Source organism: Manis javanica, chromosome 6 (genome assembly GCF_040802235.1).
Source record: "Manis javanica isolate MJ-LG chromosome 6, MJ_LKY, whole genome shotgun sequence".
NCBI classification, from domain to species: domain Eukaryota; kingdom Metazoa; phylum Chordata; class Mammalia; order Pholidota; family Manidae; genus Manis; species Manis javanica.
Window position 1 is genome coordinate 40,178,978 of NC_133161.1, and position 15,112 is coordinate 40,194,089.

Sequence of the window (15,112 nt, forward strand, 5' to 3'; positions counted from 1 at the left end):
GTTGTGGAGAAAGGGGAACCCTCCTACACTGCTGGTGGGAATGTAAATTAGTTCAACCATTCTGGAAAGCAGTATGGAGGTTCCTCAAATTGCTCAAAATAGAAATACCATTTGACCCAGGAATTCCACTTTTAGGAATTTACTCTAAGAATGCAGCACTCCAGTTTGAAAAAGACAGATGCACCCCTATGTTTGTTGCTGCACTATTTACAATAGCCAAGAAATGGAAGCAACCTAAATGTCCATGAGTAGATGAATGGATAAAGAAGATGTGGTACATATATACAGTGGAATATTACACAGCCATAAGAAAAAAACAGATCCTACCATTTGCAACAACATGGATGGAGCTAGAGGGTATTATGCTCAGTGAAATAAGCCAGGTGGAGAGAGGTAAGTACCAAATCATTTCACTCATATGTGGAGTATAAGAACAAAGGAAAACTGAAGGAACAAAACAGCAGCAGAATCACAGAACCCAAGAATGGACTAATAGTTACCAAACGGAAAGGGACTGGAGAGGATGGGTGGGAAGGGGGGGACAAGGGCAGGGAAAAAGAAAGCAGACGTTACGATTAGCATTTATAGTGTTGAGGGGGCTCGGGGACGGCTGTGCAACACAGAGAAGACAAGTAGTGATTCTACAGCATCTTACTAGACTGATAGACAGTGACTGTGAAGGGGTATGTGGGAGGGACTTGGTGAAGGGGAGAGCCTAGTAATCATAATGTTCTTCATGTAACTGTAAATTAATGATACCAAAAAAAATACATTACTTTCTCTATTGTAGAACAAAGGTCTCACATTATACAAGATTTCTTTTTTTAAAGAGTAATACCTAGTAGCAAATAATCAGAAAGTTTCAAATGAAAGAAGGAGGAAGAAGATGTACCAAGTGAACAGGAACACACAGAAACGTTGGGGTGGTAATATTATCTGACAATGTAGAATCTAATACAAAAGGATTACATAAAACAAATAAGCTTATTTTTAATGGCTAAAAATGCCAGTACAATATATACCAGGCCTACACCTTTCCATATCAAATAATATAGCCCGCAAATAGATAAACAAAAACAAAACTCCACAAATGTGATATGCTACAGGAAATCCCTTGGATCTCTGTTCGCGGGCCAGGGCTCTTTAACATTACCGTGTGAAAACTCACCCTTCTCTTGAAAACAAATGGAAGTAATAAACTATAGCAGTTTTTCTGAGCTCCATATTCCTTCCCAGAGAGACCATGTATGTTTGCAAAATTCCTTGGAGCACTCTCTCTCTGCCTGGAGATGATACTTGCTGTTGTGTGATATTTCTGTTAGAAAAAAAGAAAAACAAAGATGGTCCCTTAGTATTTCAAATCTGATAGCTTTGAGATTATCCTTTAGACCTTCCAATTCCACCTCAGGAGAAATAATAAAAGGGCATGTAACTCCAACCTCTTTGAACCAGCCACTTGGTAGAGCTCATCAACTTTGACTTCTGTGTCAAGGCAAACTTGTTTCCCCACTTAGTGAAGGGAGCCAGACTAACATGAGAGTTTGGGACTATATATGAGTAGGGAAAAAACAGTTTTTTTCTTCCTAACAGAAGAATTAAAACAATTTGGGTAATATCTGTTTACCTGGTGTTGCTTCGGTTGGACTCCATCTTTTGAGGCCATCAAATTTCCATAGTGTTGCTTTTTAAAGATTCAGAGTAAAGTCTAGAAAATAATTATCTCTACTTTTGGCAATGATTAAAATATGATGGAAGGCTTCAACAGTTTTCTCATAAACTGAGATATCATATAGACAAAAATACATAAGTATTTAGAGGCTCTGAGACATACACTTAAGGTGTCTAATAAACAAACAGAGCTTTTTGCCTTACAAAAGAATACATTCTTTAAAGTGATCCCTGAAACATTTATAAAATTGCTAAAATTGGTTGAAAATTTTAACAAATTTAAGAATAGAAATTACATAGGCCTCATTTTCTTATTCTTTCATTTGTTCATTCATTCATTCAATATGTAATAATGTTTGGCACCATTTGCCAAACAATATGCTAGATGCTGGTGATGGGGCCAGAAAATTTAGAACATTTAAAAAAATAAATAGAAAAGAAAATTCTCAAGCTTTTAGGGAACTCAAACAAAACAAATGTTTCTCCTAATAACTCTGGGATGAGAGAATAAATCAAAAGTGCAATTACAAACTACTTAGACAATATTGATGGTAATTATTCTACATTCTAGTGAAAACTGTTCTCAGGGGAAATTCATAGCATTTGATGTTTTTATTATTAATGAGGGGAGATTTAAAATAAATAAATGAAGTATTTCTGTTAGGTTTATTTAGTTGCAAAAAACTAAAAAGCTGATCCCAGAATATATTCAAAGGACTCCCCCATCCTCCATGAGCTATTCATTGGGAAACTCATATTTCTACTTGAATAGGTCATAAAATCAAAGGAAGAAAGGAAAGTCAGAATTCAGCATTAGGAACTCATACACCTTTCCTCAAGATGCTGAAATTAGGGTGATTCAGTTACAACTGGCATCCATTCCTGAATGTTTGCACTACAGATTAAGCTTCCCAGGAGAATTATCTGAATGAGCTATTGTAAGTGACCTATTCAAGGTGACCCAGGATCCCATTACTGGGGTCCAGTAGAATCATAGGTAGTGTAAGAAGAAAGTTTTGTAAAGCAAGTGTCATTGTGCAGGAAAAAACCCCTACACCAATTCTAGAAACTAGAAAAATACAACAAAATAAACAGTAAGAAAATAAACATAAAGAATTAACGAGTGAAGGGAGCAATTAATGTCCAATAAAAATTCTCTAACCTTACACAATCTAGAGCAGTTAGCTGAAAATTTCAAATAAAGCCAGGAATTATAAAAACACATACCTTATTTGAATTTAAAACATAGGCATACAATAATTTCTCAGTCTTTTGTCGCAGAGACTTTCCTTTGAATGGAGGTCTACTGACTGGAGTGCTCTGTCATTTTTCTCACATAAACCATTTTCTATGACACATCTTCCCTAATTGCTAGTTTTGGAACAGAACTTAAACACCCCTTGAGATATAATATAAAGTAAAATCCTAGTGTTTCACATTTCTTCCCCAGATTTTTAAGTTGTTTCTCCCAAACTTAATGCAACAATAATATTTAAGTATTTTTTAATATAAAGACCAACATTCTACCTACTTTTCATAGAAACAACATTCAACCTAACCTTTTAATATAAAGATCAAACATTCAACCTAATTTTCATAGAAACAACTCTTTTTCACATTCACATTGGTTTATGCAATATTTAAATAGAACATATAATTTCAATAACGTTTATAACTAGTATCAACAGTTTTCACATAAGCCCATCACTCAGGCCATCGCTCAACTAAGGAGAGCAGGATGGGAGACAGTCAAGTCCTGGTTGTGAACGTTCTCATGTTCTCATCAGGAACATTAAAGTTGTTATCATGTTAGCAGTTCAAAGGAGGAAAAAGTACATAATGATCCAAATAGATGCCAAAAAGGCATTTAAGAAAATTCAGTATTCATTCTTGATCTAAAACAAAATATTGGCAAATAAAGATCCAAAAGATTTTTTTCTTATATGATAAATTTTTTTAAAAACCTAGGTCAAATTGTGTTTGGTATTATACTCAACACTACAACAGTAGAGGAAACCTTATCAAATTTGGGCATGAAGCACATATGTCCACTATCACCTCTGTCTGTCACTGATCACAGTTCTGAAAGTGCTAAGTAATGCAGTTAAATAGAAAACCAAATGAGAGCTATGACTAATGCAGCAAATTTACCATTATTTTTAGAAAATATAATTGCCTTTCTGGAGAATATCTGAGAATCAACTGAAAAAGTATTAAAACTAACAGAGTTCATAAGATAGTTTTAACATAAATAATGAAAAAGATATACCCACACCATCATTAACCTCTTAGAAAATTTAATAGAAAACCTTCACAATAGCCACACAACCACACACTTCTGAAAATTAAATTTAATCAGAAATGGGCTAGATCTCTCTACAGAAAGTCATTCTTTCCTCGGGAGAACAGAAGAAGAAAAATAAATGGCAAGACTGTAATGTTCCTGAAGAGGAAAACTTGTCAAGATTGCAGTATTACAGTTTTCCCCCAAAGTGATCCTTAAATTAAAAAAATATATGCACTTTTGTGTCACGTTTGTAAGAGAGGTGTTCACACACACACACACACACACACACACACACACGTGCACAGGCACACCTCCTCTTTCTGAACTCCCTTTCAGCCGCCCTTCACACTCTCCCTGTTATCCATTGACCTTCATGAAGGACTCAGATTGCTTCTTCCTGTCTATCTTTTTGAGCCTTACCTACTGCCTGCCTTAAATGACAAAAATATTACTCTCACTAGGCCTACTAATCCTACAGCTATTGCTTTGACTCTGCCTTTATCCAGCACCCATTCTGGGCAAAGCACTGTGCCAATGCATTACCACCCGGATAACTGACACTGTTACTGTCTTCATTCTCCAAAGAAGGAAGAGGCTTCGAGGTTGCTCAAGTTTTCCATTGCTGCTATAACAAATTACCTCAAACTTCGTGGCTTAAAACAACAGAGGTACATTACCTTCAGTCAGAAGTCTGAAGTGGGATTCACTGGACTAAAACCCAAGGTGTCAGCTGAACTGCATGTCCTCTGGAAGCTCTAGGCTTTCTGGGGCCCTGGTGGGTTGTGTCCTCACATTGCATCATTCTGATCCCTCTTCTGTCTGGTTCTGTAACTTTTAAGGACCCTTGTGATTACACTGGACCACCTGGATAATCCAGGATACTCTTCTTTTGTTAAAGTTGGCTGATAAGCAACTTTAATTCCACCTGCAGTCTTAATTTCCCTCAACCATGTACGCAACATTTTCACGGATTCTGAGGATTTGATGTGGACATCTTCGAGGGCCATTATTCTGCCTGTCACAGAGGCTGTACATAACTCCCTACAAGTCATGGAAGTAATAATGTTTTCTGGATTTGAATCTTGTCTCTTGAATTCGCTGCCTCCACTAGTAACCCCAATGCACATTGCTGCTTCAGTAACATTCAGCCAATGATATCATTTCCTAAAGCCCTCTCCTGGCAGGTGCCATCCTGGACACTGGCAGCTCCTATATAAGTAAGAGTTAACCTCTGCCCCAGAAAGATCCACAGGCTTGTGGAGGAGAGTGGCTTGTAAATGTGATAAATAACTATAAAGGTAAATTAAAAGTATCTGCAAAATTCTGTGGGTACACAGAGGAGGGGGTAATGAATTCCACAGGAGAGGAAATTTGTGTGGCATGGAGTTGGAGAGAATAAGTCGTTTGAAAGATAATTAGTTCAGGAGGAAGGGAAAGAGGTGAAGAATGCTTCATGCACAGAGAATGATGGGAGAAAGGCCAAGCAATGCAAGGGACTGAGTGTTTACAAGTAAAATAATTCATTTTGGTGAGGTCAGACTGAATGAGGTGAAAGGTAGAAACTCCTTTTTAGACTCCTAAGTAGAAATTTACCTTAGCCATCCAGGCCCCAGAGAAAACAGAACTCTCCACATGGAAGGAAAAAAACAATCAAGTTTGTTTTGCTTTGTTTTTTTTTTCACTATTAATTTGACTTTGAACAAATCACTGCAAAGTGAAGAGGTTGAATGGATTCATCTATTTAAATATTTATTGGCCATTCTAGGAGCAGAAGGTACGAAAGTGAATAATTCACAGAGGGCTCACAATCTAGAGAAAGGACATCTGTACAACTGATGAGGTTACAGCATAGTAAATGCCACAATAAACGCGCCAGCAGAAATCCCAGCGATGTGGCAGTGCCTTCCAGTTCTTTGTGTCTGTGAAGCCAGGCCTGCATGAAGGCATCACATATTTCAGTGTGATGCTTTTATCACTTGGAATCTCTAAATTCTGATTCTTGGATGCATGCGTGCTGCGCTGCTAAGCACAGATGATTGCCCAGTCATTCAGCTGAGGGAGGCAGCACTCTAGTCAGGTTTGTTTGCTTTTGTTACTAGCAGTATTCATGCAAACCAAGATATGTGACTGACCTCTGCATTCCAAGCATTTCTCATCAGCCCTCCTGACATCTTGGACAGCATGTCTTGCTGCTCTAAAGGGCTGCCTGCTTCCCCTGCAAGGACTCTGAACTCCCTGGGGGCTGGTTCCGGATGCTTGTGCCTCTCCCCATTTTTGCGGCTCTTTTGTTCACCTACCGTTTTCAAGATCTGTCTTTCAAAATAAAATTGGATGGCTAAGTGAGATGTTGGCCATTCTGGTTTGAAATCTGTCTCCAGTGAGCATTCACACCTCTCCAGAAAGCTGCCTTAAGATCATAATTGAGGAATTGCGTAGGAGTGTCTGAATCCAATGGTATGTAGTTAGAAGACAAGCCAGGCTGCTACAGCAGAGAAGCCTCACAGGCAGCAACAGGACAGCAGTTTAGTTCTCACTTACGCAGTAGTCCCAGCCCGGCTGTCTTGGCTGACACAGTAGTCCCAGAGCAACACATAGCTAGTTCCTTCTGACTGGTGGTGCCTCTGCCTTCCATCCATGGCTGTGAGCCTGAGCTCTGAAACACTGCCCTGGTTTCTTCAACGTGCTGCATCCCAGCCAGCAGAAAGAGGGAGAGGACAGTGACTAGGCCCAGCCCCTTTCCAAGGCCAGATGTGGAAGTGGCTTGCATTACCTCTTCCCACAGGCACAGAGGAGACTGTGGCCAAACTTGGCTTCCAAAGAGGCCAGAAATGTGATCTTCATCTAGGTCATCCTGGGGCCTCCTCACTGAGCAGGAAAGGGGGAATGGATATGGGGGCAAGCCAATGACCTCTGCCCACAGAGCGTTTGCCTGGGGCTACCGAAGAGTGCTCACACCAAATGGCCCTCAGAACATGTTTGTCTGGTTATGGCTGCAAGCAGCAAGAACCAACACAAACTGAGCATTCACTCTGTGGCAGAATCCGTAAGAATCATTTAGTGTATGTTATTTTATTTAATTCTGACAGAAAAAGAGCCTGGGAGATGAAGTGACTTGTCTGCTGATAACTATAGATGCTGAAAGAGGAACATTTGGACCCATGTTGTTTCCCACATATCACCCTGTTTCCTATAACAGGCTGGTGACTGAATGGACCCCTTGGCTATAAGCCAGCTTTTGGGTTGTCAACTCAGAATCACTACCAACCCTGTCTAGGTCTCCTCTGCAATGCAGAGGGGAAGCAGGAACTATACTCCCCAGAATGCCATACCATGCAGGATCCAGATTAGAGCATTGGAGACATCTGGAAGGCAGAAGAAAAGCAGAAGTCCTCAAAGAGGTGGTTGTATCTAGACATGTGGAAAAAAGGAACTTCACAACACCTTTCCACCAGCTCCTTAGAACCTCTGGCTTCAGTGTTTCAGGATGAGGTCTTGGCAGATGGCTTCTCTGATCTTTGTACCCTGGCTCTTCGGATGGTTATATAAATCCCTAATTACTATGTAAAATTCTCCATATCTGGAGCATATAGACTGATTCCTCACAGGCGCAGAATGTGAGATCACAAGATGGGGCAGTCTTTCTTTATGGCAGAAAGAACACTAGAATTGGAACTGGATGAACTGGATTTGAATCCCAGCTTTCTCATTCACTGAGCATGTCTTTGGGCACATCACTTACACCTGAGAACCAACATTTCCCACCTATCAAATATGAATAACACTTTCTACAAAATCATTGAGAGGATCACATATAAAATATTTAACAACAATTAGCACAACAAGAAAGTAGAATGGTATTGTTATTCTTACTTATAATAATAATAACCAACTATACCATAAGCCTTACTTCATTTAATCCTAAAACAACTCTGACTACTATTATTATTGCTATTTAACAAGCAGAAAACTAAGAAACAGAGAACTGAATTAACTTGCAAATGGTCACACCGCTAGCTCTTAACAGACCTGGGAATTGAACCCAGAGTCTCTAGTTCTAGAGCTCAAGCTCTTAACTGCTGTGCAGTGTGCTTCCTGTGATACACATTTCAGCCAGCTTGTTTATTTCCACCTTCCTCCTCAATAAAATGTTTACCAGACTTGCCAACAAGTACAAAGACTAGAGAAAATAATTCTTGGGCAGCAATATATGTGGAGTAACCTTCTAACAAGTTCAAAAACCTTATGTGGAATTGATCTATCTATCTGGTGAGGTGCCTGGTCCCTGGATATTTTCAAGGAAAATCTCAAGGACAATACACAAGGACCGTGGTTCTCAACCTGAGGTGACTATACCCTCCAGGGGACATTTGGCAATGTCTGAAGATATTGTCATAACCGGGGATTGAGTATTAATGACATCCAGTAGATAGGGACCAGGGATGCTGCTAAATATCCTAAAGTACATAGGAGAACCCTCCAATTCATGGCCCCACAAACACAGAATGATCTGGTCCCACTCAATGGCATCACTGTTGAGAACCCTGTTTTTGGAGGTGTTATGAGATCTTTAGCTCCTGATATAGGTCATAGGGATGTCCTCTATGGTTATCTCATCCAGTACAGTTGTCACTTGCCACATGTGACCATTAAAATTAAACCCAAATCAAATTCAAATTTTAATTTCTCAGTTGCACTTGCCACATTTCAAGGGCTTGATGGACAAATGAAGCTAGTGGCCAATGCTTTGGATAGAACAAGTGTAAAGAACATATCCATCATCTCAGAAAGTTCTTTTGGACAGTGTTACTCCAAAGGTCTATTAAATATCTCAAGCTGTGTTCCTTTAATGTTATGAGAAATCACATATTAAAACGGTGACTTGTAAAACAGATAAAATAGGGCATATTTATTCACATCATAAAAGTGACCTTTTAAATGGGAATGTTGCTAATATATTTGATGGCTTATCTCCTTGTTAAGAATCTGATTTACTTGTTTATAGGTCATTAAAACTGGGAAGAAAGTGGAGACTTAAACCTAAAATTGGCAAAGCCAATATCAATTGAAGTTTCAGAAAAAGACTTGAGACAGCTCTGAAATTACAATCTAAAGTAAAGATTGCTAGGAAGTAATAGAATTTTTTAGTTAAAATAGGGTTTGCCTAATATTTTTTGGTTTAGGTTTGTTTTTAGAGACCACAAAGTTCATGGGGGAATCTGGTAAAACATACTGATGCTCTATTTGCAAGGGGGAATGTGAACCCACAGATATATACAGATACAATTTTCTATGCAATTCATCTGTTTACCAGTTGGTCCCCACTTCTTACCTCCATTTCACATATGAGGAAATCAAGGCTCTGAGAAATTAAGTGACTTCCCAAGTTTACACAGTGGCAGAACCTGAATGAGAAGGTGGATATTCTAATTCCCAAACCTTATACATTTGTTAAGAAATATCAATTTATATAAAGTAGCAAAAAACTAATCTAGTATGTGATATAAGATACACTTATACCATTCAGGTTCTTCTTCTGTGCCTCTATGAAGGAAGGAAAGAGTAGTGCTTAAAAACAAGGGAATGGCCTCCAAAATTGCCAGAGAGTAGAACAGAGAAATGCAAGCCCACTGACTACTCCACAGGCTGGGCTGTATAGCTCTGAATGAAGAGGTGTGTTCTGTAATTTCTGATTTAGAATTTTTATCCAGAATGCTTCTTTGAGAATCCATGGCCTTTCTCCAAATACCACACTGCAAGTAATAATATCTCACCCAAATGCCTCCATCTTTCTCAGTAAGGCTTCGGGAAGCACAGTTTGTGAATTCCCCCTTGAATAGTTCATTAAGTTATTTGCTTTTCTTCTGCCTCCTATCTCCTGTGTTCTGCGTCCTTATTTGTGCTTTTCCTTTAAAGCCACTACAGAGCCTAGAAAACTCCCTTATGTAAAATTCCAAAATTCAACTGTGTATTTTACTCTTAGACTTAATTATAAGAAGTTGCGCCTGTTCTATACATGCGGCTTTCAAAGTGTCCCATTACGTAGAATAGCAAGCAGCAGCAAAAAGTAGCGAATCTCAGTGAAGTGTAATCCTCACTGAGCTATCCCTATTGAGATCATATAAATAGAAATAATATTCAAGAAAAAAGAAATTGCCCAACAGATCTACTTACAAACCCCAAACCCCAAACCTTACAAAAAATCTTACAAACCCCCAAAAGCTTAGTGAGTCACGTACATTAAGCCCAATGTCTGGAACATAGCAATCAATTTAAAAATATTTGTTGAGGGAATAAGATACTTTCATTTTCCTCTTTGCCATTCATTCGCTCTGCTGTCTGTCCTCGTCTGTCCAAACCCCTGTGGACTTCATTACCCAGGCTTTCCTGCTGGGTGGCTGCCTATTGGCTACAGGCCATGGAAGGTTAGAAGGTGGAAAAAAAGACACATTGAAGGAAATAGATAAATGAAAAGATTTAGAAAACCAGCTGTATAAGTAAGTATACAGCTTATACTTTTAAGTATAAGTAAGTTTTAACATTAAGGAATAAAGCTGTAAATATAAAATTTATTTCCCAAAATATTAAAATCTCAATTATTGAAATTATACTGAAATAAGTTTTAATATACAAAAATTTACATACATGCTTAGATAATATATGAGAGGGGCCAGGGAAAGATAATCTAATTGAGAAAACTGATTTAGAGTCAGAAAAAGTGCTAAGAGCATTAATAAATGAAAACTGGCAATTAGCTTGTACCTTCACTATGGACTGGAAGTTTGCAAATGTATGTATGTATACGTATGTTAAACAGTTCCAATCAATCATAAAATTGGCACAGCCTGGTATATCATGTATGGTCTAACATCTGACTTGGAGCAAAATCTTCTTGTAACTACGTGGATTTAGGGAGGTGGGGTCCAAGTGGGGATTGGACACAGGCATGAGTTGGTTTCAGGTCACAGGTATGAGCCATAGTGAGACATTGCATAATCAAAAGGACTAGTCCTCCATCAAGAAACATGGCCTGAATTGCTTTAGCTTATGAACAGGTCCAAAGTCAGAGTCCTCATCGTGAGAGGGAGGGTGGCAGCCTGCAGACTACAGCCCGTCTCTGAATTAATGCTCTCTTTCTTCTCTCGCTGATGCTCACTCCAGCATGCTGGCATTTTCTCTTTCACTCTGACTCTCTCTTACTATAATGCATGACATTTATTTTTCTTATTGTAAAATGTCAGAAATAGTCAACATACAAAAAAAAATACCACAGAAATAAAGATAAGCAAAAGGAAAATAAAACATAAAATGACAAATACCCACACTGAGATAACCAGGGTTTGCACTTGGTGGATGTATATCTTTCAATAGGTAGGTGATAGCTGGCCTGATGAATAAATGATAGGTGAGTATTTCCTGGCAAAAAATCTAATCAAATGTGCCTGTTTTATAACTTGCCTTTTCATTTAACAATATGTTTTAGTATCTTTCCAAGTTACTGCCTACCCTTCTACAGCATCATTTTTATAGCTGAAAAATATTCTATTACATGAGTTTGTCATTTTTTGTTTATCCAGTGTCCAATTGTTTGAATTTTAAATTCTTCTGAATATTCCGCCTTTTAAATGAGGCTGTAAAAGATACCCTTACAATCACTTGCTATTTCAATAGCAGGGTTATGGTCATTATCTCTGTTTCTCAGTGCAGTGGCAGGGCTTTGCCTGCCCTTTTTACCTCTAAGTTCTGGCTGTGATTACAGAAAGGCACACTAATGGTGGAATCAGTTTGGTTTTAAAGGGGTAGGTCCTGTATTTCCAATTCAGTGCCATCCTTCCTCCACCAAAAGCCCTCTCCTGGGTCCTTCCTGACACCAGAAGTCCTTTCCCCGTGTACAGCCACATCAGCCAGGTAATCTCGGGGAATTAGTGAAAATTTTAGTCAGTATTTCTTTGTTTTTTATTAACACAGTGTCAAAATGAAAGGGGATGTCCATCCTTTTCTAATTCTTTCACATATGCACATCCATATACTACCTGCAATGCATTTCACAAATGTGCATGAGTGTGCATATGTATATGGCCCATGACTCTGCCAGCTGGCTGATGCTGTATTCACTGTTCCTGTCTGAGAAATTCAGAGGTCACCATGTGTTTTGCACTACTTACCCCTCTATCTATGGTTACAACCTAGCAAATCACAGATACACAGATTTCAGCACTCATGCATTTCAAAAAAAAAAATTTATTGAGCATAATAATGGTGGTCAGGTAGGTGGTCAGGTTACAGGAGTAAACAAGAGTGAAAGTCCCTGTCCTCACAGACTCACACCCAAATGCACACTGGGGTGTAGCATGCACTCAACAAATCATATGTGTTAACTTGTGCCAAGCACTGGGAACAATGCTTGGCACATTGTGGATGCCTGGAAGTGGTATCTAGTAGTAGTAGCAGTTATACTATTTGCAGAGTAAATGAAGGGAGGAAGGTGGGAAACTCAGTGAGGTGCCAGTGAACTGAAGCTCTAAAGCTGCACATGCTATGAGGCAATGGGATCTGTGGAGAAGCAGATGGAAGCAGCAGGAAAGTCAACAGTCAAGTAGTGACAGAAATTGAACTGTAGGGATAGCAGGGCTCTGACCATGTCCTGAAGGGTGGCCCAATTCTCCCAGAAGCTATGCAGTTGCTCAGATAAGTCCCTGTGCTTACTCACTTTGCTGTGTGACAGTTGGGGTACCCTAAGCAAGTCTGCTTCTTACAATCCAAAATAACCCAGATGGAATGATATGGTGATTTCATAGTTTTCTCATTACTGTGAGGGCAAAGTCTCTTCTTTTTAGCACTTCTGGTCAACATGGAACTCATTCTTCTTTGGATTTTTTTTCTGCCTTCATCTGAATCCTAAAGAGAAAAATAAAATGATGTAAGCATTTCAAAAGAAACATAAAGCCCACCCAGAATTATTATTCTTGCAGTATGTGAGCAAGCATAGATGAGCCTCTATCCTATGTTTGGTGGCTTAGTGAAGAGGGCGTGGAGACAGAGTCTGACAAACTACCTTAGCCTCGCTCTTCCTTTTGTGTTCCCATTTTCAGTGCCACATCCAAAATAAACATAAAAAAGTAAGAATTTCTTTCCTGTAATTTTATGGTTCTCTGCTTTCTTTGTTCAATTTAATGTAACCTATATAAGATTAAAAAATATTTTTTAGCTATGAGGGAATTGGAATTTATCAATAGGAAGTTTTAAAGGTTTGCCCAAAGTAGTTTGAATATTTTTCAGGAAGATAATGTTCATTGAAAACAAAACTGGAAACAACCATTATCCCTATATAATAGTTCAGAGAGAAAAGAAAATGTTCAGCGTACCGTTCAGAAGCCAGACACCTTCATAAACCGTGTAAAGAATGGCATACAGTACGGTGTAGTGGAAGTGATGTAAATTTTGAGACTGACATCCTTACATTTTAATTCTAGTAATGCTGCTTCCTAGCTGTGTAATTTTTGGTAAAATAACTTTTCTTACAAGTAATAACTGTTGTCACTTGTAAAGTATGGAAAATACTAGCCTACTGCCAGAGGTGTTGTAAGAGAATATCTATAAACCTTTCATTAGAAAAATTGGTACTTGGGAAGGCTAGGGAATGTCAGTTCTCCTTTCTCTGTCCCCACCTTCAGAGTTCAGTCCCTCCCAGGGATTCCTGGTCTACCCCGGCTTCATATCCATCTTATGTCAGACTTCTTACTTTTGCTTCTGATAATGGTTGAGTGAGATCCTACTAGACTGACCTTCCTGAACAGAACAAGTAAAAACTTTGGACATAATACAAGTAGCAGCTTCCTGAAAGGCAGTGGAGGCAGAATCAGGCAGATCCTGGAGGGTTGCCCACTCTTAGATCAGGGGACTTAGCGGAAGGGCTCTTAGTTTGTAGCCGAATATAGTCAGAGAGGCCTGCAGGATGGCAGGGCGATGGGAGGGGAAAAAATCCCAGTCCTTCCAGCCTGGAGAATAAAAAACAGAATCTAGAAAAACCATAGCCACTGGAGGGAGAGAAGGGAAATGCAGAAACAGAAAGAGTCAGAGGGAGGATCTCAAAATTCTGTCTGTCCTTGACTCTGGCTGACCCCTGGACCACATACACACAGTGTAGACCCAAAGAAGCTCAGATAAAGACAAAAGATTTTAAGTGACAAAAAAGCAGCCATACAAAATAAGCAGATTTCCAGTTGAATTTTTTTCCTCATCGAAGCAAAATAATAGAATATAGAATCTCCATAACTTTATATTTACAATGTCCAGGATACAATGCAAAATTACCCATAAAACAAAAAAGGAAATGAAACACATTCTCAAAAGAAACCAAAATATCACCTGAAACCAACCCTGAGATTATCCATATACTGGAATTAGCAGGCAAATGTTTTGAAGCAGCTATTTATAAATGTGCTTAGTGAAGTAAAAGATATATTTGCAGTGAATGACAAGATGGGAGACCTCTCTTTGACAAAAAAAAGTTGTGGCCTCTGCTGTGAAATTTGATAGCTTAGATCTTTGGTGAACTCTCAAAACAAAATAACTTTAATCCAGGTCTCCCCCTGCCCCCACCCTCAGAAAAAAATTTTGGTGAATGTGATTTACCAAAATCTAAATGTGGTTGTTAACAAGGTCCTGGGCAATATCACAGAGTTGATTTGCTTCTACTCATTCTTCTTTGCATGCTCTGTGCTTTTTCATGCCTCTGCCCCATCTCTCTAAAGTTCCATCTCTCTAACGTTCCGTTCCCCTCCTTTTATGAATATTTACTTACATCTGTCTCGCCCATTTGAAAGTGAACTCTATGAGGGAGTGAAGGAAGAAAAAAGCCAACATTTGGGTACCTGCAAGGAACCAGAATTGAAAATTCACATATGTTGTTTGGGAGGGCAGGAACCAATACCATTTCATCTTTGTAGATTTGATGCTTACTATACTGCATGGTTTTGCAGCCTGTGGGCAAACCCAAATTCCTTCTTTGTTCTTTGGACTCTGATGCTCTTTGTTGCATGTATGCATATTTACATTTTCAAAATCATATATTAATCAAGTTGGTACCATAGGCAAAGTCCGAAACTAACAGGCTATTGATGTAATGCAAAAGACACAGTGAAGACACGAAAATGAAAG

At 38.8% G+C, this 15,112-nt stretch overlaps 1 long non-coding RNA gene across 1 annotated transcript; it reads right to left on the reverse strand.

The window, feature by feature from the left end:
* Positions 1-1,176: 1,176 nt before the first annotated feature.
* Positions 1,177-14,823, reverse strand: LOC108397846 (uncharacterized). The gene is made up of 3 exons (XR_005053690.2): positions 14,757-14,823; positions 12,763-12,850; positions 1,177-1,315 (listed from the first exon to the last, which is right to left on the reverse strand). It is a non-coding gene; the product is annotated as an uncharacterized lncRNA (long non-coding RNA).
* Between the last annotated feature and the right edge of the window lie 289 nt (positions 14,824-15,112).